Source organism: Copidosoma floridanum, unplaced genomic scaffold (genome assembly GCF_036245765.1).
Source record: "Copidosoma floridanum isolate Cflo_tuat_1 unplaced genomic scaffold, Cflo_Japanese_pri ptg000012l, whole genome shotgun sequence".
Lineage (NCBI taxonomy): Eukaryota > Metazoa > Arthropoda > Insecta > Hymenoptera > Encyrtidae > Copidosoma > Copidosoma floridanum.
Genome location: NW_028321889.1, coordinates 127621 through 154084, shown reverse-complemented (window position 1 = coordinate 154084; position 26464 = coordinate 127621). Strand labels below are relative to the sequence as shown.

General features: G+C 36.2%; 1 protein-coding gene across 1 annotated transcript in view; it reads right to left on the bottom strand.

The window, feature by feature from the left end:
* cpx (synaptic transmission protein complexin) overlaps nucleotides 1-23923 on the bottom strand; it is a 341835-nt gene extending 317912 nt beyond the window's left edge. The window contains exons 1-2 of the mRNA XM_014362739.3: nucleotides 23709-23923; nucleotides 22700-22965 (exon numbers count right to left, since the gene is read on the bottom strand). The gene's annotated coding sequence lies outside the window, so the exon portion shown is untranslated. The remainder of the gene's footprint in view (nucleotides 1-22699; nucleotides 22966-23708) is intronic.
* Between the last annotated feature and the right edge of the window lie 2541 nt (nucleotides 23924-26464).

The following is a 26464-nucleotide window of genomic DNA, read 5'->3' as shown; positions in this document are numbered from 1 at the left end:
ATTTTTTGGTACATGTTTTTCCTCCAATTCAATATCTCTCGTCCTACGTCCCCGCAATCAGATCCTTCTAGCCTACAACCAATATTTTTTACCCTGCACATCCTTAATTTCATAATTAAACTCGTAATCTTTATCTGAAACGTACCTAATAAATTTAAATTACATAATTTTTTTTTTTTTTTTTTCTACAATCAAAAACTTAATTCTTTTTACATAACAAAACCATATTCGATTACTCTGCATTTTTTGTGAAGTATCGTAGATTTATTTTGGATAAAAATTTTTTTGCACTTTGCTTTAAAAGTTGTTTTAATAGTTAAGAAGTACGTAACTTTAAAATGCACAGAAAATTTAATTCTCTAGTAAAATATACATAAAATAAATATAAAACATAAATTTTACAACAATCTAAATTAAAAGGAATGTTAGGAGTGCAGTCGAAATCCAGTGATTCAGTCGAGATATTATTTTATTGTTTATTTCGATCAGAATAATATAGGAATACCCTCCGAGATAAGATTAGGATTAGCAGACGGCCAAAGATATGATTTGACATGCGTCATTAAATTATTGTCACTATCAAAAACAGGTCATTCACGTGTAGTCGATTAAAGTGTGAGCATTACATAAAAAAGTATGCACATGTTGTAGCGCTTGTTTGGATAATACGAGCAATGTAAAAATTGATTAAAAGGATAAAAAAGAGTTTCCAAAAACCTAGAGAACGATGTTACATTTACATAACGTTTTCATCGTCCAGGGAAGCACGAAACATACACATATTTCTTCCAAATCATCAAAATTCATGGAATACCCGTTTTTGCATTCGCTCTCCCACAATTTATAATCCGAAACTTTTTGACTCCATTTTGTATTCCGAACCCTAATATCGTCCCCCGACCGACCATACGATTTTTTTTTTCCTTTGCACGTACGAAGCACAACCAAACAGTATAACGAGGGGACGGGCTGGGGGAAGAAAAGGTAAACAAAATTTCCACGTCAAAGACGGAGCACAATGCAAAGCAGAAAGGGAAGTTCTATATTGGCACAGTGGCTTTTCGGACGAAAAGGAAAACTTGGAGGATCAGTGTATTTAAAGGGTGAGAGGGGCAGGGGGCTTGTGGTGTTTTGTATACTAAAAGAAGGACGGAGCTGTGGACGCGAATATTCGGATGCGGACCTTCGAGTTCGATGAAGTGCGGAATGGGATATCGGGTGAACGTAAGCGGAGAACCAACGCCTGGCTGGAGTGCAAGCCAAGTGGATGGAGCCAAGTAATTGGATATAAAGGTCGTTTCTGCTGGATATTATTTTAAACTCTTTTTTTTTTTTTTTGAGGTGGTGCGTTTAAAGTTCATCTTTTCAAGTTTTGGGGGGGGAGGGTTATTTATGGGTTTTCAAGTTACCGTTTCATTACTCATTAACATTTTCAATATTTTCAAGGTTGTGTGTGTGAAATGAAAAACAAAACCAGGTGAGTACTTACGAACTGTCGTTGAAAAACTACTTCAATGAATGCTTACCTGCAACAAAAACACAAATTACAAAATTAATTATCATAAATGTATACATGGAGTAAGTTCAATCAATACAGCAAGTACGTTGAATTATCATTGAATCTCTTGAGATCCTTTGAAATTATATTACATCACGAAAATACTTTAAAAAACGAAGAATAAAGGATTTTTTTTATGATTCATAGTCTCTTCTTAAAACATTTCAAAGACTACAAGTCTCGAAAAATTATTTCAGACATTTTATGAAGACTTCAAAATAGGCAGTCCTTCTGTATGTTATAGAATTTAAAAAACGTATACGGATAGATACTTCAAACTTTAAAGTACGTACTGTCTGGATTTTTGGTTTGTTACGTACAAAATTTTGGTTGTTACTTAAAAACCAAATGGCATTCCCTTACCAAGAGCTCATTAATTTAAAAGATATCCAAAGCCAGATACTGGCAAAATCTATTAAAATAAAAATTGTACTTGCAAAAAAAAATTAAGGTATAAAAAAGGTACGTTAAATTTTAAGAATCTTTATTAATTCATAATAACTCCTACGTATATGTACAAATTACAGATTTCTGCATCAGAGAACGAAAGCATCACTGGTGAACGATTGAACTTGCAAAATCCCATTATATTGCAATCATCATAAGACCGAGTTGATATTAGGCTCGTTTCTAATTAAGATTCATAAGAAATAGAGCACATTGATCTTTCACATATAGTAAGGAGTTCACCGAGGGGAGCAAACATTGACTGTTTCAAAATTCTAGAGCCCTCTCTCTTGAGGGATAAAAACCACCCTCAGGAATAAATGTTCACTCTATTGTTACCCCAGAGAGTAACTTTTACAAAATCAGAAGATTGAAAATTCAGGAATCGCCCAAAGATTCTTGGGGGAAAATCCGTTCAACACCGATGACTTCAGCATCCCAGAAAAAATCAGGAGGTAAAAAGTGTGGGGAGGGGGGTCAAAATCTCGACAGCAATCGTCTATGAGAGATACAGGGAGGGGGTTCCGGTCGGGATGCGTTACCTCCTTCATCAACATCGGTCTGACATCTGTCAGTCGTCCAAGGGGCGGGAAAAGTGAGAGTTATGAGTTGATCGATAGCCCCGTGCATGACCGCACGCGCGCGCAGCCGAAAAAGAGGGAAAGAGGCTCTCTTTTTTTACACTCGACCTTCATTCTCAACTAATTCATCCCTACCACCTCATGTTCTCTCGTTCGCGTATTCATTCACCAGGTATCTCTTGACAAAGACATTTGGGCTGTTTTACCGCGTTCGTGGCTTCGATGGGTTGGTACTAAGACAATTAAGGAAGAATTTGAAATTGGAATTAGTCGTTTTCCTGAACATTGCTAAGCTAGATTTGTTCCCATTGAGGGAAAAAGAAAAATTAATTAACATTTAGGACCGATTACTCTATCTGATAATTCGTTGAAAATGTCACAAAGTCATGATAATTAAATAAAGCTTATGTTACTGGAGGGTGTAATACATGAGCATCCATTCATTAAGTACGGTAGAATTTCGTGTAAGTGGATAGTCCCTACTTTTATTTCAATCTGTAATGAAACGAAATTCATCATATGTCATGAAAATGAATATGAATGTGGGTATCGGATTAAGCATCTCGTACGCACGGATTTATTAAAAAAACGATTTTCCCGTATTTCATTCACAACGTGAAATAAGAAATCCCACCAAGATGAATAATATCCCGGCTGTATTTCACTCGCCAGACAAGTAATTTTCACTGCATTACACGTCCAGTCGACAGCGAGTGGGGGCGCGAAAGAATGCAATATACGGATTCAGTCCACGTTTCCGTGTGTGACCTTGTACTTCAAGGACACTTGCAGCAGTAGCGTGGAAAACAAAAAGAAGAGATGAAACGAAATGAGGATTCGTCCCACCCCCCGTTGCGACTCCAACTTTCCTCTGCTTTACATTCCCGAATTCCACAGTAGTATGAGTGGACGTTTGGTCAGACAACGCCTTTGCCGTACATCCAGGTCATCGCGGCTCATCCTCTGTTTTTTCGTTGCCAGCTCGACTGACCTGATTCTCCGAGGCAGCCAAGACTGTTGACGTTTATTTTTCGTCTGGCATTGAATAAGCCGCACAGCCTGATTCCCGGCCATTTTCTTTCCTTCCTCCGTATATCCGTTTCTCGGGGAGTGAGACGATTACAGTGGAATAAAGGCTTTCTCAAAGAAAAGGAAAAAAAACCTCTCTTCCACACACCACAATACATGAATAATAACAGAAAAATAAAACATTTGTGTGAAAACGAAAAGTAAGTTATCAAGGGAGTATACCGTGTGGCAGTGGTTGTGGTGCCTGAAATTATGTTTCCGCCTGTATTTCCGCGACTTTAGCAAAAAGTGTGCCCAATGGCTACGTTGGCTTTCACTTTTTTTCCCATTTGCATTCGACCTAACTGGCTTGTTAATTTTTTGCTGCAAACATAGTTTCTCCCGGTGATTAAATTAAAAATGTTTGTCTAATAAGGTAGTCACGTTTTACCACGTGTTTTTACGGACCATTGATTTTCATGATATTATAGTCTACATAAAATAATGATTCATGGTATATAATGGCATTTCTGAATAACTATTTAAAATCTTTCTCTCTAGTGTTTTGGTAGTGGTATTACATGTTATCAATGTATGTATAGTACGGCCAGAACGTCACCTTCACAACATCACTAGGATTGAGTAAAGATTATGGAAATTTTATCGCGAGTACTTGCAACGCATTAGAAATCATCGAACGCCATAATTTAACTCTACTCGAGATTTTATTGTGCCACTACAACGTACTTGAAAACTTTCAATATTTCACCAAACTATCATCACATGAGTTCAAGAAATGGAGGAGGAATAAGATCTTGTGATTTTGTGATGTCGACATGTCCGAAAAATCGCAAAAGAGGAAAAACAAAAAATGTCATATTTTCCTGTGATATATTTCTTGTGCCGATCCCAAGAAAAATTCCTTTTTGGATGGAAAGAGTATATATGTACTCAGAACGCCAAAAATAGACGTTTTTTATCATCCCAAATGATATATTTCAAATTTATGGGGAAAAATACATTTCTGGACACACAGTTTCAAGTAATCTGAAGAAGTAAAGTCTTATTAGGTAATTAAGAAAACTGTGAAAGTAGACCCATAAGCCATTGTAAGTTTTAGTGACGAGGAGTTTAGCCCCATCGCATTCGGCTTAATACCCAATCAGACCCAAACGGGTAAAACGTAAATCGCCATCTAACTAATTAGTAGTCAACCGTTTCCGTTGGTTAACAACAATTTATCTTTTGAAGACAGGTCGAGTAGAACGGGATTTTCTGTTCATGTTTAGTTTAAATGACGAAAAAAACCCAAGTACAATTTTTGTTGACATTGAAGTTGATTTTGTAGAAAAACTTTGCACGTTAAACGAAATTCACTGAGTAAGAATCCTCATTAACGCTAAAACGAGAATAAAATGAAGAAAATCTCTGAAACCCAGAGATGCAAAACCGTATACAAACCATTAATCTGGGGCTAAATGTTTTTCCAAGCCACACGAAAAACTGGGCCAACCGGGAGGATTCGCTAACCAGTAGTGCCACAATGTGGTGAACAGCACACCCTCATGTACACAGGGACGTGGAGAAACACATCCTATGGGTTAATCAATTGCCTCCCACAGTGGGCGGAATCGCCCGAAATTCTCGGGGAAAGCAAAGAGCACACGGGCCTCAACGGACCTTCCATCGAGAGCGTCCCACGAGGAGCGCACACACACATATAGGAAAACTGTGTTCTCCTGCGAGCGGGTGCATTTCCGCCGCGAGGCTTTCAAAAGCCAACTTTCTATCTCGAGGGAGCGAGCGATCGACCGTGTTTTGTCTGGACCCATGTGTGTATGCACGCGGGTGTGGTGTGTCGGTTGCACGTTTGTCCTTTTTTTTTTTTTTTTTCGTGAAAGCTTTCTCGGTTGTGTGACTTTCAGATAGCGCGGGATTTGCGGGGGGATGATGCTCCCGGGCTTCTCTTTTCTCTTCTCCACAGTTGGGGTGGCGGAAAGGATTATATTTTCGTACTAGCGCGAGGGAAAACTCTCGCTTGGCCGAGCTCGGTTTTCGTTTTCGCGTCACAAGATACAGGACTTTACAATCAATAAACTTGAAGTTAATCATTTGCAACCACTTGCTGGCACTGTTGATTTTTAAAAACGCTTTACGGATATAAACGCTTGAAGCTAGAAAATGTAGAAGCTCAACAGGAATCAGGTGGTTCCCTGGATGATGGGACACATCCATCGAGTGAACCTCGTACAGTAGTGATGTTAACTGCCCTTCAGAAATTGCTATTAAAATTATTGTGAAAAATATTCAATAATAGGATACCCTTCTCTCAAGAAAAATTATACCTTAAAATTGAAAGTTTTCAGTGTCTTTGGCAAGAAAAAATGTGTTGGTAATTTTGAGAAAGTAAAAATATTTGTGTTGGTAATGTTACAGTACATTTCCAGAGCAATTATGACAAAGTCTTTCTGGTGCAACATGAAATCATTAAGAAAAAAATGTGGTACCTATTAGAAATTGATAAATTGTATGCCAACAGATCTAGAGTAACGAGTCTTTTGTTTACGTGTTTATTCATTAAAAAAAAAGATTTCTATTTATTTTTCCTTAAATTTTCGTCCCTCAACCTTCTAAAAATGAGACGGTTTCTAAACCCACGTCCAAGACGTTTTTTCTAACTTGTGCAACTTTTGCATTGAAATTTTAAAGTCTGCTGTAGTAAAAACCCAAAATTTTTCTTATTTGTAATAAAAGGAAAAAAACAAGACAGAAAAATCTTCATAAGTTACAGCAAAACGATTGTCACCACAAATGTCAATAAAAGTCAATGCCGTAGCACATTTCAATCACGTTGTATACGTCGAAGAAAGTATTTTAAATTCGCTCTTGTAAGATATGAAAATAAAAAAAAATAAAAAAATAAAAAAACCCAACTCCTGTTTGGGCTGATAAAGAATCTTCATTAGCACTGACAAGTATAAAAGTCATACCACAAAAAAAGCTCACCTATCTGCGTTGCAAGGTCCGTACGCCACGGGCATTGTCAGCCCGGCAAAAAAAGCCATCGTCACCGGCGACGTTGTGAATAAGAAATGACACCCACGCAGCCTTGCGCCCGACAAAAGAGCCATACTGTACTCGTCAGCTTAGTTGTACGTACAATACGTACATACACAACCACATATACGAGGGCTATGTTGACTCTATGCACACACGCGACAAAGTAGCTAAAGATCGAAGGTCATGGGTCATGGCTTGTGTGCAAACGTGCACTTTGTGTGCGTGCGTGTGTGTGTGTGTGTGTGTGTTGGCTCTACACACACACGAGCGACATACCTAGTATATAGGTGGGTATGCAAGCGCTGGCTTATAGCGTCAACAGCGAGAAATCTTCTTTTATGTAAAGTTTCGATTCTCAGGAAATTGCTTGATTGTCGAGGAAGTTATTCTTGTATAAGGAGTCGTTGAGGTGATTGGAAAGCATCGTGTTGGTCCTTCGGTGGATGTAAAATGTGCATTGTGTGGGGCTAAAAAACCACACAAAACTCACACAGTAAACTTTTTAACTTGGATTGAGTTAATTTTGCCTCAGCTTGAGATGACGTTTCTAAAGTTGGTACAATCTTGTTTCGATTCAGTTAAAAACCCTTTAATTATCAGTTACTGGAATATTTATAAGTTATGGTAATTTTTTCTTGAATAATATATGCGAAAAAATTTATAAAAATGCAAAGTACAAGTTTAGTTCCCTTTTTAACCCATTTTTTCGAGTATACCAGGCCAAGGTCATATCGATTATTTAGCTACTTCTCGAGGTAGTCAAACGAAAGAAATATCATCGAAATAAACGAGCTTTCGCTTTCTTTTAGGTTAAATTTTCTTCTTAAAAAGAAAGCAAAATACTCGTCTTGAGTGCATGACCTTGCTCTCCGTGTCGACAATTTGGGGGGAAAAAAGTAATTTTACGAGAAAAAAGCTCTAAACGTTATTTTTTTTCTTACAATTTTTTTATTATTATCACTACTTTTAATCGATGTATAATAAAGAAAAATTTTCTAATAAATCCTAAGTTTTACTTGCATAAAAAGACATTTTTTTAAGGATATCTAACAATATTCATAATCAAGTAAGGGTAACTTGAGTGACAAAAAAAGGTGCAAGAAATTAAACAATCAACGTAAAGTTACGAGTTGACAACCATATACGATGCGAAAAAATGGTGGTTTTGAGATGTTAAAACTTGTTGTGGACTACACTAAAAAGAGATTAGATTGACGTCGCGTTTCGTTGACTTAGTAATACATTGCTTACTAATACAAAGCCTTAATAACAATTATTTCTATTAAAAGTGTCACTTTTAAAAGTTTTTTTTTTTTAATTTTCTTTATTAACTTTGCGTTTAATTTTATAAATATGTAAAAAAGTAATCAAGAGTAACATATTTTAATTTATTTAAAAATTATCTACAAATTTGCATATTAGTAGAACCTTTTTTGATATAGCAATGAGAATTTTGAATTTTAGTAGATCAACTCCACGTCATATCAGAACACACATTTTTTCTATACTTTTCAAAATTTCTTTTTGCTCGAACTCAATGTAAGAACGACCTACATTGCGTGAGAAAAGAAATAGGCTCATTTGATAATCAACAAATTGAAAATATGTGTGTGTGTTTATAATGTTACAATTGAATTGAATGACAGAGCCAGTGAAGGTAATATGTTTTATTTAATGAAACAAATTGTAAAAAATGTAATAAATAACGTAGCAAGAGAAATTGCATGAAATTGGTTTTTATTCGATTTCCGATATTTCTTTCGTAAAAGCTTTGCTGAAATATTTTTATTAAAAAAGTTCACATCCTTTTTATTAGATGATAGGTAACAGGATTTACTTGAATTGAATAACATTGATGATATTTTTTTTTTTTTTTTTCAATAAAAATTGTCGATTGTACGGTTGCTGCTTGAAAGCAATCATAAAATCTTTATTTCCGACGTATATACGGACTTGTTTCATTGACCTAAAAATGGATAGTGCTCTACACTTATTTTTACTACAAACGAACAAATTTGCTTAAAATTTTAAAATACTTTAATCGATAAACACAGAATTTCAGTAATAAAGAAGAAAATTATAGTTGATTAAAAATAATAGTTATAACAATCTGGAATTTTTTGTTCCGCAATCCATGGAACCATTTGTTAAAAACAATACGTTAACATTTTATCCTGCATCTCATGAATTTACTGGAACGGTAGTTTGAAAAAAATTTTCTTTTTGGTTGACAGATTTCGAGAACAAAATGTAAGCGATCTTTCGTGACTGAGTGACGTGAAAAATCTGACTCCGATAGTTCGCAAGCCGGGAAAATGATAAAAAGGTGATGGCGGTATTTTCAGCAAAACGAAAATAGAATAAAAAGAGAGGCACAGTGGTTTGGGCTTATGTCATATTCATGCCAAGAAACAGCTATCAAGGCTGTCTCTGGGGGTAAAAAATCTTTTCTTCATCAACCGACTTTCTTCTCCGATGTCCATTGAAGAAAAAATGTACAAGGGCATGAATTTTTTAGGCTTATCATTTTTTTATAAAAAATACGGGGAACAGTAGCAGTGATGTAGGAGAAGAAAAGAAACAACAGAGTTCAAGTATGATATGTTTATACACTACGCTGTGCAGAATGGCTGTTATATCTTGATTCTGAATTTCTTAACATAATGCTTCATCGTATAAAACCAAAGAATTTTATAGTTTTTGAAACGGTACGCTTATCCATGATGGTACAAGGAACTAGCCCCATTTCAAAATATTTCTTTTTTTCACACCCTCACGGCAAGTTCATGTTGCAGCCCTGGTCGAGAACAAAACCTATTGCTGACGTATCAAATACGCATTGGCAGCAAACTTGGACCACTTCCGTTCTTAGTTTTTAATCTTCCAAAGCTTTGTTAAATACTGTAAATGCACATTTAACGTAGACAATTCGTAAATCTACCACAATTTTCTCCCAGAAAATTTTCGCAATGATACACAACAAAATGGGGTCCGACTTTAGCTCGTTGGTCAGGCATTAGCTCGAGGGATGATATTAAGAAGCTCAACATTGTTCAATCACGTACTCTCACTTCAACTTGAAAGAGAACCAGTTGAAAACCTGATTTTTTTCCACTTTTCGAGTATAGATATGTCGGTTGTGTATCACACTTAAATTTTGAATTTGATAATTACCTGAAATCACAAGATTGTAAGATTGCTCTCAATATGAATTTCTGCTCTTCTACCGCAGTGCCACAAGACCTCAACAAAATTCAGTTTGATCCAATCTATATACTGTTGATGTATAAAGTGCACCAGTAGCTTAACAATCAGATTAACCAATAGCAAAAGCTCAACAATCAGACGAGCCAACTAATGGAAGTTAAAAAATTGACTAAACGTGATATCTTCTTAGAACATGACCTTATTTACTATGTACAATTTATGAACGTTTTTAAAAAATGTTTGTAAAAGAGAAAAAAAAAATATTTTGAATTTACTGTTTTGTCATAAATGAGGGCCAGAACCACGGAACAAACGATCATACCCGTCCTCGGCGGTTGTTGATACTGTTGTATTGTTTCATAGAAACAAAAACTGAAAAAGTTGGATGGATCGGTCGCATGGCAGCGAGTCATTTGGCAGCATCAGTTTGTGAAGAAAAATGAAAATCAAGGATAAAAAAAAAAAGTTGCACTGGTGGCAGAGAAAGGAAGTAAAAACGCTTAACCTCATTTTCGTTTTGTTTGTGTGCACAAAGGCACAAGTACACCAGTAGCGTACTCGTATACAGCGAGATTTTTGAAAAATCAGGAACCCTAGAAAACCAATGCATGGGAAAATGTTTTTTTCTATTCGCATTACTTTAACACGGAATCCTTCGTTTTGCAAGTGTATTTAGTATTTTTAATTTTATCACACGTGATAAGTAAAATTTTTCTCAAACTGTCAATGCGCATTTGTGTAGTATACATTTTTGCATAACGTACTATTAAAATGTTTGCTTCGCGTAGAATAGTTATTCTAATTATGACTTACTTGAGTACTATGCATTAAGTCAAACAAAAATCATACTTAACACATGTAGTTGAAAGATCAATGGTGAATAAAATGCAAAATTTAGTGTAAGTCGTGATTCTGTTTGTTGTAATGTAAGTTACGATAATTGCTCGAAAATGGTCAGAAAAAAGTCTAATTTAGGCACGAATGAAACTGTTCATAAAATTGATTGTTAGAAGCGATTAAAGTCTGGAATTTCGATGCAATAATTTTACCGATACTAAAAAAGTAACTTTTGACCAAATCAATATTTCTCTACTCCACCCTATCTAAAGCTTCTTCCGACAGTTTGATTCATTTCCAAGCGTGTATGGAAAATCCTTTTGTGGAATTCCAATCAAATTGAAGGCATGGGTGGTCCAACAGGATACAAGCAGTTGAGTTTGGCAAGGGTAAGTCAAAAAAACATGCAAAGTCTCAGCTCCCTCCAAGTAATGATTTTTCAAAGACCTCAACATGTACGCTACCAGAGGCAGAGGTCGAGTAAGAGGTATACATGTATTACATGTACCTAAGGGTGGTTTAAACGAGACTGTATGTAAGTAAGAAAGCGTGCACTGCCACGAAAATCGATACAGGTGGGTAGACCGCCACACCGGTACTGCTTCTAATACTCCTGACCACCTGCTAGAGCCAAGGTCACGCGATCATCGTCAGGATTACATTTTTTAGTCGCTTTTTTCGAAGAAAAATGCAAAGTAGTTTTTTTTTTTTTTTTTTTCTCCATTCGTTGCCAAGCTTATCGCCTCGCTTTTTTCGGATCATTCCTGCCTTTAATTTATGTAGGTAGGAAACGGGTTTATCTTTACTTTGGTTTGAAATGTCCAATCTCACGATTTTCTTTTTTCAACACAGTTTAAAGGGCATTCAGTAAGAGATCAATGAGAGTTTTTCAGCGACAGCCGTACTTCGATCCATTTTCATTACTTAATAACTTTAGAGCTACTTTCACGCAAAATAATTAAAAGAGATACGAATCAAACATTGAAAATTGAGGCAGCAGGAAAATTATAACACGCTATAGTAAAAGAGTGTCGAGATGCTGATAATCTGAGATGCAACTTCAACTTTTCTGCCTCTATTCTTGATGGATTATGACAAATTTTGGCTTAAATGATTTCTGAATGGGACAGTGTTGTACCTCTTCTCGGTATTGTCGATGAAATAACCTGTAATGTTATTGATTTTATAAAATGAGTTAAAGTACCATAGTACCATACACCACCCGCTTTACGGACCAACTCGAAAACTTTGTTTCAGCATATTAACGTTTCATTATTTTCAGAGAAAAAAACTAATGACTACTAAAAATAAATAACATTGGTATCTTATTTGACGCAGGAAATTCGGTTTTTTTTTGTATTTCTGAATACACTGTTTTTAAATTCACCCACTCCGAATAAACCACGTGATCGTTTAGTCTCAACCAATTACGTAACAAACAAAAATACATCGTCTCCTATAACTTATAAAAATATTTTTTGAATAAACGCGACTTCCTGTCTGATCTTAAAATAAACTTCTGTTCTAAAAACACTTGTCATTGTGAAGACGTTCACTTTGACCGTAAACGATATTCATACGTACAGTGATAAAATAAATCAATCGAAGGTTACGTAAATACAATATTACAACGCAGAAGCGAGCAATAATAGAACGTAATAATACAAAAGGTTACTCAACACGTCATAAAAGGTACACAACATTATTATTATTATTTATACAGCGAGAACGGAGGAGATGTATCAAATGATTTTCCGAGATAAGCCGACGACGAAAGGGTCGTCGTTTGCGTTGGGATTTGTGATAAAAGCCTCTTCCACTTTAAATAAAATTATACGGGCAAAACATCGGAACCATTATGCGGAGGGCTCGTCTTGGCACCCGTGAAAGTTCACCCGTATATTGTACGGAAAGTGCAAACTTATCCAACAATGATAAACCAGAGGGGCAATAGTATTCAGGTCGAAATTTCGCACTACAGAGTTAACCCTTACTACGAGACTCCCGCTGCACTGATCCAAGTCCAAGTGTTGTTGAACTTGCCATTTTTCATAAAATGCATTGTGGTTGTGTTGATGATAATTTTGAACACGAAACCTATAGTGTACAGACCATTCAAACAGTTTTGTACTAATTTTGGCACTTTTGAATGGGAAAAACCAATATACGAAAACTACATTGAGCGTAAAAAAATGCTCTGTCACGTATTTAACGCGCATAAAAGTGTTTTGAGTCTGTTACTTTGCTTTTATCGGTCTTATTGTGTCAGTCGTTGAAGAACGACAATTGCTTAGTTCAATAGATCAGACGAAATAGTTTATGAAACATAGATCGACTTGGTTATTCTTGCAAAGTTTATCGATACTACTGTAATGCATTTTGTAAAAAAAAAAAAAAGAATTTTAAGTACATCCATTGTACGTGTAGTTTTTCAGACGTGTTTTCTCATTTTACATGAGCCCTCCAGCTCTCGTCAAACAAACACAACAGACAAAACGCATCCCCCAGATTTGTAGGTGGAATTTCTGGTGCTTCCGGGCTTTCGTTAAAAATAGCCTTAACTAGGGGTAATCATTAGACTCCTCTGAGTGTACGTTGAGATAATCATGTAAGTGGGAAGAAAACCGCACGATAAACAACGAGAGGCTGCGGATAAAGTGAATGGATTATCCACGCTTGGGTTCCGGCGCTTCGGGCATGAGGCAGTGCAGGATTATCTTTCTGATGTTTGGGATCGGTTTTTTCGGGCTGACCGTTTTTTCCATGAAATCTTTTTCAATCATCTTTGTAAGTTTTAAGTTTAGTCTCGAAAACCTTTTGCCCTGGATTATTTGTGTATAGGGTGTGTTTTGTAAAGTGTTCCAAGGAAACTTTACCGCCAAATTAAGCTCATCGGGACAGGTGAAAAGCTCATCTCTACCAAACTTGGATTCAATGCATGTGCTTGACACTCAATTACAAATCGATAAATTATTCGAGCACAAAGTATGGTATGGTGACTCTTTTCCATTGTTTTAATGGAGTTTCAGATAACTTGCCTGAATTTTTACTGGACACGTCTGTCATTGAATGTCATTAATCAAACATCTATGAAATCCGAAGGGACAATTTTTAAGCCATACAAGTGGTTTATTTTTATTTATTAACCAAGACGCAAATCTACCGTGTGTATTTCTAAAATCAGGGATGGATCTACTCTAGCAACCACAACTGGTAGCGCATATAGGACGCAAAATCCACAACGGCTATTTACTCAATACTCACCACGTGCTATGAATAAATGCAAGTGGCATAAAGCGAGTTGGATACTCTAAGTGTTTTCTTGAAAAACTAGCCGTAGTTCTTTTGATACTTAACAAATAATTCGTAAGTAAAAAAGAAAAAAAATATTGGTACAAGTCAAATATATTCCAACAGCAATAATATATGTACCCCACTTGATCATCTCAAAACACGAAATCATGTTATAACAGACACGAATAATGGCGACGTACAACTATAAAACTGTATATTACAAAAATCGGGTTGAGAGGAAACAAAATAAAAAATTTAAAAAACGTATAACCATCGCCGTTCGCTATGTATACGTTCTCCACGCCTAAATTGCCTATTTCGCATTTAAAGGGACTGAGGCGGACGAAGGATGGGATGGTAAAAAGCCAGTAGTTTTGCATGTGCTGCAAAAATAATGCCAGCCATTTGCGTGCACCCGTTCTCAATCTCCATGCTATACGACTGACGTACGTAGTCCTCCCTCTCTCTCTCTCTCCCTCTCTCTCTCTCTCTCTCTCCCTTGTTTAAAGACGCACAAGTGCGCTCCAGGGAAATACATCGGACACACTTTGGATATATATATGTGTGTATACATGTATGAACTTTAATTTTTTACGTGCCACGATACCGTAAACATTTCTTCTCGGAGTATTGCCGGTTGGAAGTATAGAATGTGAATGTAGATATAGCTTTGTTGCACGAAGATAAAGAGAGTCATCTCTACAGCTTTTAGAGAAATACGGTTATTTTGTACGAGCAAATCTACAATAAATATCCTGTTTTCTTAATAAAAAATTGTTTGAGGTACTCCTATGGGAGTATAATTTTTCATGTAACTTGCACAAGAACAGTCTCAAGAGTGTGCAAACAAATTTTTTATTCAAAAGGGAAGGACAAAAACGGGATATTTTTTTTTGTTTTACTCGTGTATATAAGATAAGTAAAAAAGTAAAAGTAGTCATGGTCACTTACTCATTCATATCAAAATGATTGGTGCTAACAGAGTGAGAAAATAAAAATGAGCACCTATTTAATTATGTTTAAATCACTTCTGTGATTGGCTTATCTAAATATTCATTTAATTACTTGAATATTAAAAATAGTGTTTTTTTTTAATGTAAATTTTACTGTGATCACATACTCGATTTTTAGGGACACGATACTACTATATTATTATTATTAATATTATTATTATTATTATTATTAGTAATATAACTGTTATTATTTTCATCATCATGGTTATTGTAACCATCATCATTATTATTATATTATTATCATTATTGTTAATATAACTATTATTATTATTATTTTTATTGTGGATGCAATTTATATCGTAGATACAATAATGTAGTCTGAGTATACTACGTAAGCTCAAGTCTCTTTTGTGCTCTTGAAGGATGAAGCTCAGTTAAATCATTGTATGGTTATGAAAAAAAATGTAGTTTTTTTTTTATATTTATAATTTTCTTTCCAATACTACCGATAAAAGTACAACTTTTTTGAATGTTTTAAGGAATGCAAAATATACGTCCTTTGTTTTAAATAAATATTGCATATGTGAATATTTATACTGGATAAATTTTCCCAAATCAAGGGCATTCATTATGCCAGTACAGTAAGTAATGTTTGTAAAGTATGCAATCAATACCATGCGAAAGTGAATACTTTCTATCAATTCTTTTTTACTAATTAATATTCTACGATCAGCTTTTAAATCTTCACATCAACATTCAGTAAAATATTTGACGTATTTCTCGTGAATATATAACCTAGACTTACTAATGACAGTTTTACTAACTTTTTTATTTATCGTTCTTATAGTCTGAACTAAAAATGTGAACTTTCTCATCTTACGTCTGACTTAGAACATATCGTTTGATATTCTAATGACAAAAAATAACATGATCTTCCCAAATGTTTTAATAAAAATTGAAGTATTTTCTATACAGATAGATTGGAAATCAAGAATTATTGTTCAAAAGTGTTATTAAAAAAAAAAAATAAGTAAAATAAAGCATATGAATTTTACTTGTATACTGTCATATTTACCATACTTAAATCGATTCATTATTTAACTTATTTTAGGAGATTTTTACGTGCTGTTTCACCATTCTGCTGAATGTCATGAAGCGAAAAAAAAAATACATTAGGTGGAGCTCATGAGATAAATTTTTTTTTAAATGTATTCTAAAGTAATGTATTGTCTTCGTTTTAATTTTACAAAAATTACAACTTCTCGATCACAATTCTATCACTAAAAAACTCGTGAAAATTTTATATTTCCAAGATCTAATGTTTAAAAAAAGTATCGAATCAATTACCAAAATTGGAAAGCGCAAAAAGTAGTTTATTAATTTCTGCTCAGTCAACAAGTTACTCGATATCAACGAGCGTATACAAAAAATACTCCAGCGTCAATAAATTTTATTGATAAGGCTACGACCTCAAAGACATACTATCAATAAAATAATGCAAGAAAATGTCCTTGACCGGCAGATTATTACTATTTTAAAACCTATTTTCTGATAACATTATTAGTAATTAAATTTATTTAAAAAACTTTCGATAAGGACGTTTTCAACTTCTATTAACGTTTATTATTTGCTTATGATGTTGGTTTGACTTCTAACATGTAGAAAATTATACGTTTGATAAATAAATATTTTTTGAAAAAGGTAAATAAACATTTGGTCCCTGTATTTAAAGAAATAATCCAGCCTAAATTGGGGTACATTGGTTGACATCTTATAGAGTAGAATGAGAACTTGCATACCCCATTAAACACCTGACATCTGGCGTAATTTGTCTCTATTTAATTCCCTAAGAAGAAATTAATTATTAATTATTATATCAAGAACGGACGTCAACTATCTTTTTAAATAATTTTAATTTATTTATACTACAGGTAAAATATAAAATCTATTAGTTCCAGTCGAGGTGTATTAACTATTTATCGCTTGAAAATGTGTATTATGAAAGTAAGATATAAAAAATATGTAAATAAAACGCAAACTACGTGTTGAAAATTTGTACGATCGTGCAAAAAAAAAGGAAATTCTTTCAGACTTCTTTTTTGGCTATGAAAAAATCAGTACGCCCATGAAAATCCTAAGTGTAAAAATTAAGAAAATAAAACTATAGGCTTGGTCGCTGTTCTTTAAGATAAGATAAGGAGAATCTAGTAATTATTTCGTGGAAGAAGTTACAACAACAATGTGAAGTTCAAGATCTGTAAAGTATGTATTCAATTATTCCTGTTAATTGCATCGTACGATAAAAAATATGTTTACTTACAAAATACTCAATATTGCAATCCTAAGTGTCGCTGAAAATAATAGTGTTATTTTAAATAAATTTTGTAAACTATTGATATATTTATAAGATCTCTTGTGTTGGCCAATAATGATAAAAAAATTTGTAAACTATGGTTCAGGTAAATTTATTTTAAATCAACATAAGCTTTTAGTCGATAATTGACATTTTTAATAACCCCCTACTTTCAACATTTATCTCAAAGCCTTGAATATACGTGATAGAATTTTGCTCTTAGTCGGTCACTGGCATTTTTTGGTAACCCCCAACTTCACTGACTCAGTTAATCGGACGCCAAGTAGGTATATATTGAGACAAGTATGTTAGCATCAAATAAATTCTTGACAAAACAGCAAAAAAATAAAAGTTACCAGAACAGTAACGCAAAATGGGTGTGGCAGCCAAAATAACTTGCATCATAGTTTTTATTGTAATACTAAATATTGCAGTTGGGCATGGTAAGTAATTTTTTTACAAACAAAATTTCCTTCAATACATTTAGTTTTAAAATATTGGCTGTTAAGTCTATTTGTTTAATATTTTTTGGTCTAAACTGCTCACACGGTTTTTTAGTGGTAGAAAAATTTTAAAGTACGATAAAAATAATTTGTGCATTAAAGAGAAATAGGATTGATAATTGTAATTCCAAAAAAAATGTAATTACTCAAACCGTACTTGAAAAATTAAAAAATTACAAACATTTTATGAATTATTTGGGCTTTGGGCACAAATAGATGTATTTATTAGAAGATGCTGATTATCTGATGTATCAAGCATAAATATTTATAAAACTTTTTGTGAAAATATAAATTTATGTATAGAGTTGATAGTTTAGTGAAAGTGCATTTTGGGCTGTTGCTTAAGGTACGATGCTCGTTGTTATTTATGTCATTCGTAACTATTTATGATAAGATTAATAACAATACAGCGTTTAAAAAATAATTATTTATTTATAATCATCAATTTTCTTAAGGTCATATTGGAAAATTTTTTTTTGTTAGAAGTTTACCAGTGACCAATATTTTTTGGCGGTGTAAAAACAAATAATATTTTTTATCGAAACGTTCGTAAAGAAATGTAATTTTTTTTCGTCATAAGAAAACTAAATAACGTGTACCAACGTACGATACAAAAAGTGATATTTCTTTTTCCAGATTATCAGAATATTGAAAATAAGACTCAATTTTTTTCTAATGTTTTATCACACTTTATTCAATGAATTCAGAGATTAAAAATTTTTTTTCTATTTTTGATACTATGAATCAACAGTGTTTCGATTATATTTCGTGTTTAAACAGGAATAATTCATAAAAAAAAAAAAACAGTAAATCAATAAATAAACAAAAAACAATACTAAAATTATGATAGAATTTCTATTAATAATCTAACGATACCAAACTTTGATTTCACCTTTTTCAGAGCATGATGCACTAACAAGTAAGTCCAGATTATGTCCCTACGAAGAATACGCAGCGTGTGTTAAATTATGTGTACATAAAGATTACAAAGCCGATTGTCAAAAAATAAGTGATGATCCCGTATCCAGGAAACACTACCCATCTCTTATTAAAAGTGATTACATGTGCACCTGTCACCGTGCCTTCTAAATCCAGTGCTCTTCAGCCAAAATTTTGGATGTACTTAATCCTATTTCATTTTAATAAATAAATAAAAAAAGTTTTTTTAATTACTTAGTTTTATCGGACGCCTCTTCTCTATTTTGGCAACTGATCGTGTGTCAAATGACCCCTGCTCGGTCGACTTGTGAGATAAAAAAAATAGGTGAAAAGCTAACGACTAATGGTTAAGAATAATCAAATTTCATCCCTTTATTCCCTGCATCCCGTTGATTGCTAAATAAACTAAGAAAAAGGAAAAATACTAGAAACAAGGGTAGAGAAACTGGCACATAGTTCAAAAGGGGTTTTATAATTAAGCATAGTACTATATTTAAAAAAGCTTGAGTGACTTAGTGGTTAGTTATGCTGCAGCCTCGTAGTCGGAGGAACTCGGGGGGTCGAAAATTCTGTAAAAATATGTCAAGGCTTTTTCCTGGCTTTTTCGATAGGACGCGTATCCAGGATGTCCAAGTGACAACTTGTCTTTTTAAAAATGCATTGAGGATTTTTCTGGACCATCCAGGGGCTGTCTTTTCCAAGAAAGCCAAAGCCAAAAGATCGGTACGATGGATTCGATGGCTAACGAAAGAGATCCTCTTAAGGTGGTTCTTCACGATGGTGCCGTATCAAAGCGACACGGGACCCTGTGATTTTCTAATTTTCGATTAGCGTATTATTTGCAGCATAAAATATGTTGTACTGGCACTTGACTATAATATCATTGCATTTACATACAAATAAACAAGCTAATAAAGTTAGAGTAAGAGTTGTAAAAAAATTTTTTTTTGACGCAAGGTTCTGAAAATGGCATGTACGCTCCTACTCAAGCAGACGTTGCCGCAGTTTACACGGCAAACATTTCGTTTACGATTAAATATCGTATACTATTTTCCTGATTAGCCCAAACTTTTGTTATATTATTAGAAAGCTGAAAAGTTCTTCTTTCACTATAAACTTTTTCTATTACGATCTTAAGTCTACTTTACGAGATATTACATGATATCGTAGTATGGAAAAGTAACCTACATAAGAACACATGTTAAAAGTGCATTTTTTGACTGACTTGTTTTCAAAAATTTGCCTGATAAAGGGACTTGAAATTTTAAAGAAAGATGCCTTATAACTTTAATAACAATCCCTCCAAATTTCCCTGTAAGTTTAAGTAAATGGGTTAGGTGAAGAACCACCTTAAACCTAAGAAAGGCTACGGTGCGCTTGAGACGATCGCTGCGCCCTGCAAATGGTACACAGCATAACATTCTCTAGGATGGATCACCGAATTAAGGGAAAAAAGGATAAAAAAGGATTTTTCATAGAAAAAAGAGTGAGGAAAATCATTCATTAAGGTAGTACTGTCATACGAGTGAGGAGCGCGAGAGATTCGATTTCACGGTCATGAATCTTCTATGTATGGATGCATTTTTAATATGTACTGTTGTGACCATTGATTAGTAACTTTATGTATATGCAGCTATACCTAATGGATTAAAATCTTATCTATCTTAAGTATAAATCTACATATTCTTGTTAGCGTCTCTTTCATCATCGGTTGCGTTTCCATTGGGAGCTTGAGGATCAATTGTAAGTGAAATCCAAGCTTCGACGATTTCTCACAAGAGACTATCTTTAAAAAATTTAAAATTTGTTTTCCTGGTCTCTCGCCCCCAAGGCACCCTTAGATTTTAAAACTTTACAGTGACTACTTGTGACCTAAGGTAAAATTTTTACAAAAATCCCGCAAGCCAATCTACTACCTCATTTGCGAGCGTTTGTTAATTCGTGAGAGGCAAATTTTATCTCCTTGGTAAAAAAAAAAGGTGAGCTTTTCCATCGGTATCGTTCAAATGAGGTCTCAAATTATTATTATTTCTCCCAGTCACCGACTCCGCGTTCGAACGTTCTCCATCATCTGCAGAGTCACAAGCTTCGAAAATCGCAATGCCCCGCAATGAAGTCTATCAACGAAAAAAGCGTGGATCACCGTATTTGTTTCCATATGGAGGGTAGAAAGTAAAAAAAAAAGGAAAAAAAAAGAAAGGAACAGCGGAGGGAGGCAGGTGAGGCAAGCCAGAGGCGCCGTTGGCATCCGGCCGAGCGACGAAATCGATGTAAAACCTGCAGGGTGGTTGCTGGCTGGTGAGCAAGGGAGGGAGCGACCCAACCTCCTCACCAGTGGCGGAACATTTTATCGAGCCGCTGCACGGCAAAGGTGCGCTACACACTGTACCTCGTGCGCGCGCGCGCTCGCCCGTGTGCGTTATTACACGTGTACGTGGTGTCGATGGGAGAGATCTAGGAGGACCCAAACGAGAGTGATGATTATTGCTTGGGTCAATTTATTTCCCTTTCAATGTCATTTTCACGAGTATTTATTTATTTATTTTTTTTTTTCGAGGATGGTTTTGTGATGCCAACTGACGAATTGCAATGGTTGTAGACACACTGGACTTGATTCAAAAAAAAAAAAAAAAAAAAAAAAAAATGTGAATGCTGAACGTTTCCTTTACATTTAATGTTAAAGTCATTTAAATAACAATAAAGTGATTCGTTTATAGGTTTGATGCTCTACACTTCATCTTGATAATAGCATGCCTATGTTACCATCAATTTTCACGAGCAAGATATTCAACTTTCTTTTGTTGTGTTCGTATCGTCATATTCTAGAATACAAAGTGGAACTGGTTCTGATTTTTTTGTATTCATAATTTCATCATTAAAATACGTATTTTATGGTTTATTTGAATACATCATTCGATGTTTTTTTTAACTAAAGTTAGTAAATTAAAGATATTGTTATTCAACTAGAGATCTTACACGTAAAAAAGCCTCATAAAATAATATTCGATTATTTTCAGTTAGCTACGAAAGTAACAACAAAGGAGAAAGTAACTTGGATGAAATATCATTAAAAATACTTGTTACTAGCAAATTGTAATAAAAATGATGAAGCTAACGAAATATTTACCAATTTTTTTTTTTTTACCAGGAAATCGGTGTACACGAGACTGCGCGGGTAAAGTTTTAGCCCTAAAAGTTTTGTAGAAATATTTCAAAGTTTCAAGACGAAACAAGTTCAATATTGTAAGAAGCGTATTGAAAGTAATTTGAATCATAATCACGATTTCTGTATGACGTTCATCCAGCACATGTTTAACTTAAATAAAATTAAAAGGTAAAAATTGCGATACCCATTAATTCGTTGTAATACATTATCACTTGTACGATTGCTTTTCGCATGAAAGTATCGATTACAATTGGAAAATAAAGTCTCAAAAGTTGTTATTCGAGCAAAACTATAATGGACAGTCCTTCGTTAACATATTAAAATACCACAATTTCAAATAACTCGAGTAACCCTTCAAATATCGTAACAAGATTCCTAAAATTTCCATATTATCACAAACAACGACATACAAATAGATATAAAAAAAAAAAAGAGTAAAACAATAGGTAAAAACATTAATTAATTTTTGTTCGTATCCAAAAGTCTTCAATAACGATCTGCGATTTGAACACACAGAAAATGTATGATAAGTCACGGTTACCCACCAAATCAGCCTCGGTCCATTATCGTCGGCCCGTACGTTGATTCGTACTACTTGTTTTTTTTTTCCCCCGTAAGAAAAGAAACAAAAACTCAACTCCCGAACTTTTCCAAGTGGCTCGACCAAAACAAAACTAACAGCCCCCCTTCAGATAAAATGCACACCTGCCGTTACAAAAAAAAAAAAAAAAAAAAAAAAAAAAAAAAAAAAAAAAAAAAAGTGGGAAACAGGTACACATCAGACGAAACTCACCTTAATCCAGAAAAAGAGGGGGGATGTACTCCGATCAAGGGGCGATCTCAGCCAGTCAAGATGTGTATCTATACACGTATGTAGGTCGAGGGTGGGGATCGGTTGGGGAGACTCGACACACCGCCGGTGCGTGCGCTGACTCGTACCACCACCCCTGACGCGCGTGTGGCCCAACGACCAGCACTATAGTCCACGGTATACAGTCCACGAAATACAGTCCAAGTGGCTCGATCCTCCCTCCTCCTCGTGCTTTTCTTACCAACTGCCTATATATATATATATATATGTACATATATGTGTATACATATAAGTCTGTATATGACACTCGCACACGGAGACGCGTATATATGTATATATATATATATATCCTCGACACTTGGGGAACGTCTTTGCTTCCGCTTGCCAATGTCCTCAGATGTTTTGTTTTTTCTTTCTTTCTCTATTACTTGTACCGTTTTCCCCCAAACAATCCGCGAAAACGCGACACGTACGACCAATTGTCGCCGTTCTTTTCGACCCCTACCGGAATATTACCGCACTTGTCGGCCGTCGACGGGATCTTACGAAATCATCCCCACAAAATTAACCTTCATCCGAACGCACGCGCGCGTGCACTGTACGCGTGACATCTCCCTCTCTCTCTCTCTCTTTTCCCGGCTTTTTAACTACGCGCTCACGTACACGAGTTAACGACGCGATGGAAATTCCCGTGGACGGTCCGAGGTGCGAATGCACACGGAGCTTTACGCGACAAGTGATGGAAAGAGACAATCAGAGAGCAGAGGGGCAGGGAAGAGGAGAAAAAGCTCCGTTGTTCCCTCTGCTCGTGCACTGCGACACTATTGCAACGACACTCGGCTCCCAGCAAACAACACCCAACACGTACAAGTAACAAAAAAAAGAGAGAGAGAGAGAGAGAGAGAGAGAAGGGGACGTACAAGATTGCGTGCGAAACAAGGTTATGGTCGATCGTATGTCCGCGTAGATGCGTGTGAGGGTGTGTATGTACCGTGAGAGGAAAAGAAGGGAAGAAAAAACCAGAAGAGAGAGAGCGAGCGGCCGCTCGAGAGGAGCTCTAGTCCCTCTCTCTCTCTCCCTCGCGGCGTTCCCGCTCTCCGCTTCCCGTGTTATCGGCAACAGCGACGGTAACGGCGAGAGTGAGACCGTGGCGCGGACCGAGCGAAGCCCCGAGTTCAGACTGAGCAGCCGGAGCTCTCGTGTCCACCGTCAGCCACTCTCGCACTCTGTGACGATGCTCGTGGTGGTGGTGGTAAGCGCCGGCGTGATAGAGGGTAGAAAGAGAGCCGATCGATGCCCGTGTGAACTGCGTCTCGCGTCCTCCTCTCCCTCTGCACCCTCTCTCGCTCGATCGCGCGCGCCCCCACGTTCTTACACACGTATACACACACGTATACATACACAGCTCGCCGAGGGCTTGCATCGCGCACCTTGACAGAGGGTGGGGCGAGATCCAGTCCCGTGGTCGCGCTCGAGCTTGCGCTCCTCCGTACTCTTACTGTGCCTACATAGTACATATATATACGCGCATACCTCCCCTGTGCTCTGTTCGCTCACTCGACTGTACCGTGCGTTGTGTTTTTACACCCTCTCTCTTTCCTGCCCTGTAACTTGCACATGTGCGAGCTTGCAGGCAAAGAAGAACCCCTCGCGTGGGTACGTGCGCGCATCACTATGCAGTTTCCTCTCTGGTGACGCCGTTGTCGTTTACTTTGTACCCACCCCCCACCCTCTTATCTCTGTCTTCATCATCGCTCCGTGCGTCCTCTTTCGTCAACGTTAACTAAAATATACCTGCGAGTGGTCTTTTTTTTTTCCCCCTCCCGCTCATTGACGACTCCCTTGTTTGTCGCCGAGCAGTATGATCCGCAACCATACGATGGTTTTACTTGCATCCCTTCAATTGATGGTGGTGGATGGGATGGAAGTAACAACAACAGCCACGTGGTTCTTCGAAAAAAAAAAAACTAGAAAACCCAAGTACAAGTGTAGGTGTATAGGGTACAGCCTGAAGTGACGTCGTGCTCGTGCAGAGCTGAGAAGCATCCAAATGGATGAGGTATATAGTACGCAGGGAGGGACGCTAATCGGAGCAACAACAAAAAGTGTGCTCGTCTGGTCCGAGCATCTTGCTCGTCACCGTTCAATCGAGTGATCATCAATTTATTTAAAAGTAAGCATCACCACAGGCGACGTCATTTGAATAATAATCACCAGTCTCGTCGCCGTAAATACTTTCTTTTTTTTTTCCCCTCCACCCACCGGCTTTCTCGGCTCCTTCGTCTGGATGTACGTACACCCGACGGTTTTTTTCCTTCCTCCCTCGTTTACATCGATCCCTCTTCCTTCCTCTCCCCAACGATTCTTCTTTTTCTTTTTTTTTACCACTCGCTATCGAATCCTCCCCCCAAACTTCTCCTCCTTTCTTTCCGTATATACAAATTCCTTCGCGCAATTATCGTCATCGTGACGCGGCGATTCTCGCGCATACGTATCTAGCTGGGACTACTACGACGGGGTGCTCGGAAAAAGTTGATGGTCGATATTTTCCTTTCTCCCCCGTCTCTCGCTACATTATTTTCCCCGGTTCTCCGATTTCCCCTGACTTTGCTCGTTGCCGTACACATGCCCAATGTCCTTTCTAAACTCCTTGTTCTTTCGGATTTCACAATTTTTTTTCTTTTTTTCAGCTTTCAACACTTGAAATCAGTGTGGAAAATTCCCGTTTTTGCACAAAATTGCGATTCCAGCACAGTGGACGCGCGGACGCGTTGGGCTAACTTTGGGAGTCTCCTCGTGCTTGAAACTCGTGCTCGTGGTGGTACAAAGCGAACGCAGTGCAGTCACATATTTCAAAACCACACGTCCAAAGTTGAACAGTAAATTACAATTATATCAACGTTACGCTATCGTCAAGTGGTAAACTTTCATCGGAGTGGAAGTTAATTTTAAAATTAAACAACTTGGAAAATTGAGCGTATGTACATGGGTGTAAAGTGCTATAAATTATCGTTAGTTTCGTGTAACCTTTTGGGTACGGAATTCCCTGGGAATTTCTTATGTTGACAAAAATGCGTGGCCTCGTATGATAGAGAAATGTTGCCTTCTTCATCAAAAGGTCTTCCATCTGAAAAATCTCGTAAAAATTTAAAATTGGAAAAGTAATGGTGTGCTAATAAAAAATCACTTTAATTTGTAGATACTTTGGATTATTATTACCACTTTAGTTTTTTAAAGCTCACTACTTTAATTTAAATGAAAATAGAATTTCACGGAAGCAAACGCATCATTACTAAAGTATTAGTAATGAAGGTCGGGTACACAGCAAATCGAGTACTCAATGGTAAACACATGGTTTGTATATTTATCCACATGAATTTTAGTACATTCCTTTGTAGATCATAGCTGCAGTAAAATCATAGCCTGGACAGCTTTAATTATGAAATGTGTAGAAAGAAAAGCCAGCCCAAAAGGCAAGAGAGACAAACTGATGGACAGTAGAAAGGCAAAAGGGGTACAAAGGGTAGGAAACCAGAGGAGGAGGACTTCGATACCTGTCCATTAAAAGCAGCTTGCAGCTCGAGAATTCAATTTATTTGAAAGGAGGAAGGGAGAAAGGTATGCGCGCAATGTGCCTGCCAGCAACAACGTTGGCTTGCAAAATTCGCGGGTGAGCGGAGAAGAAAGTTTTTCAAGCGCGAATGGAAATCATATTTGTGTCAGTTGGCATGAGCTTTTTCGGCCAGA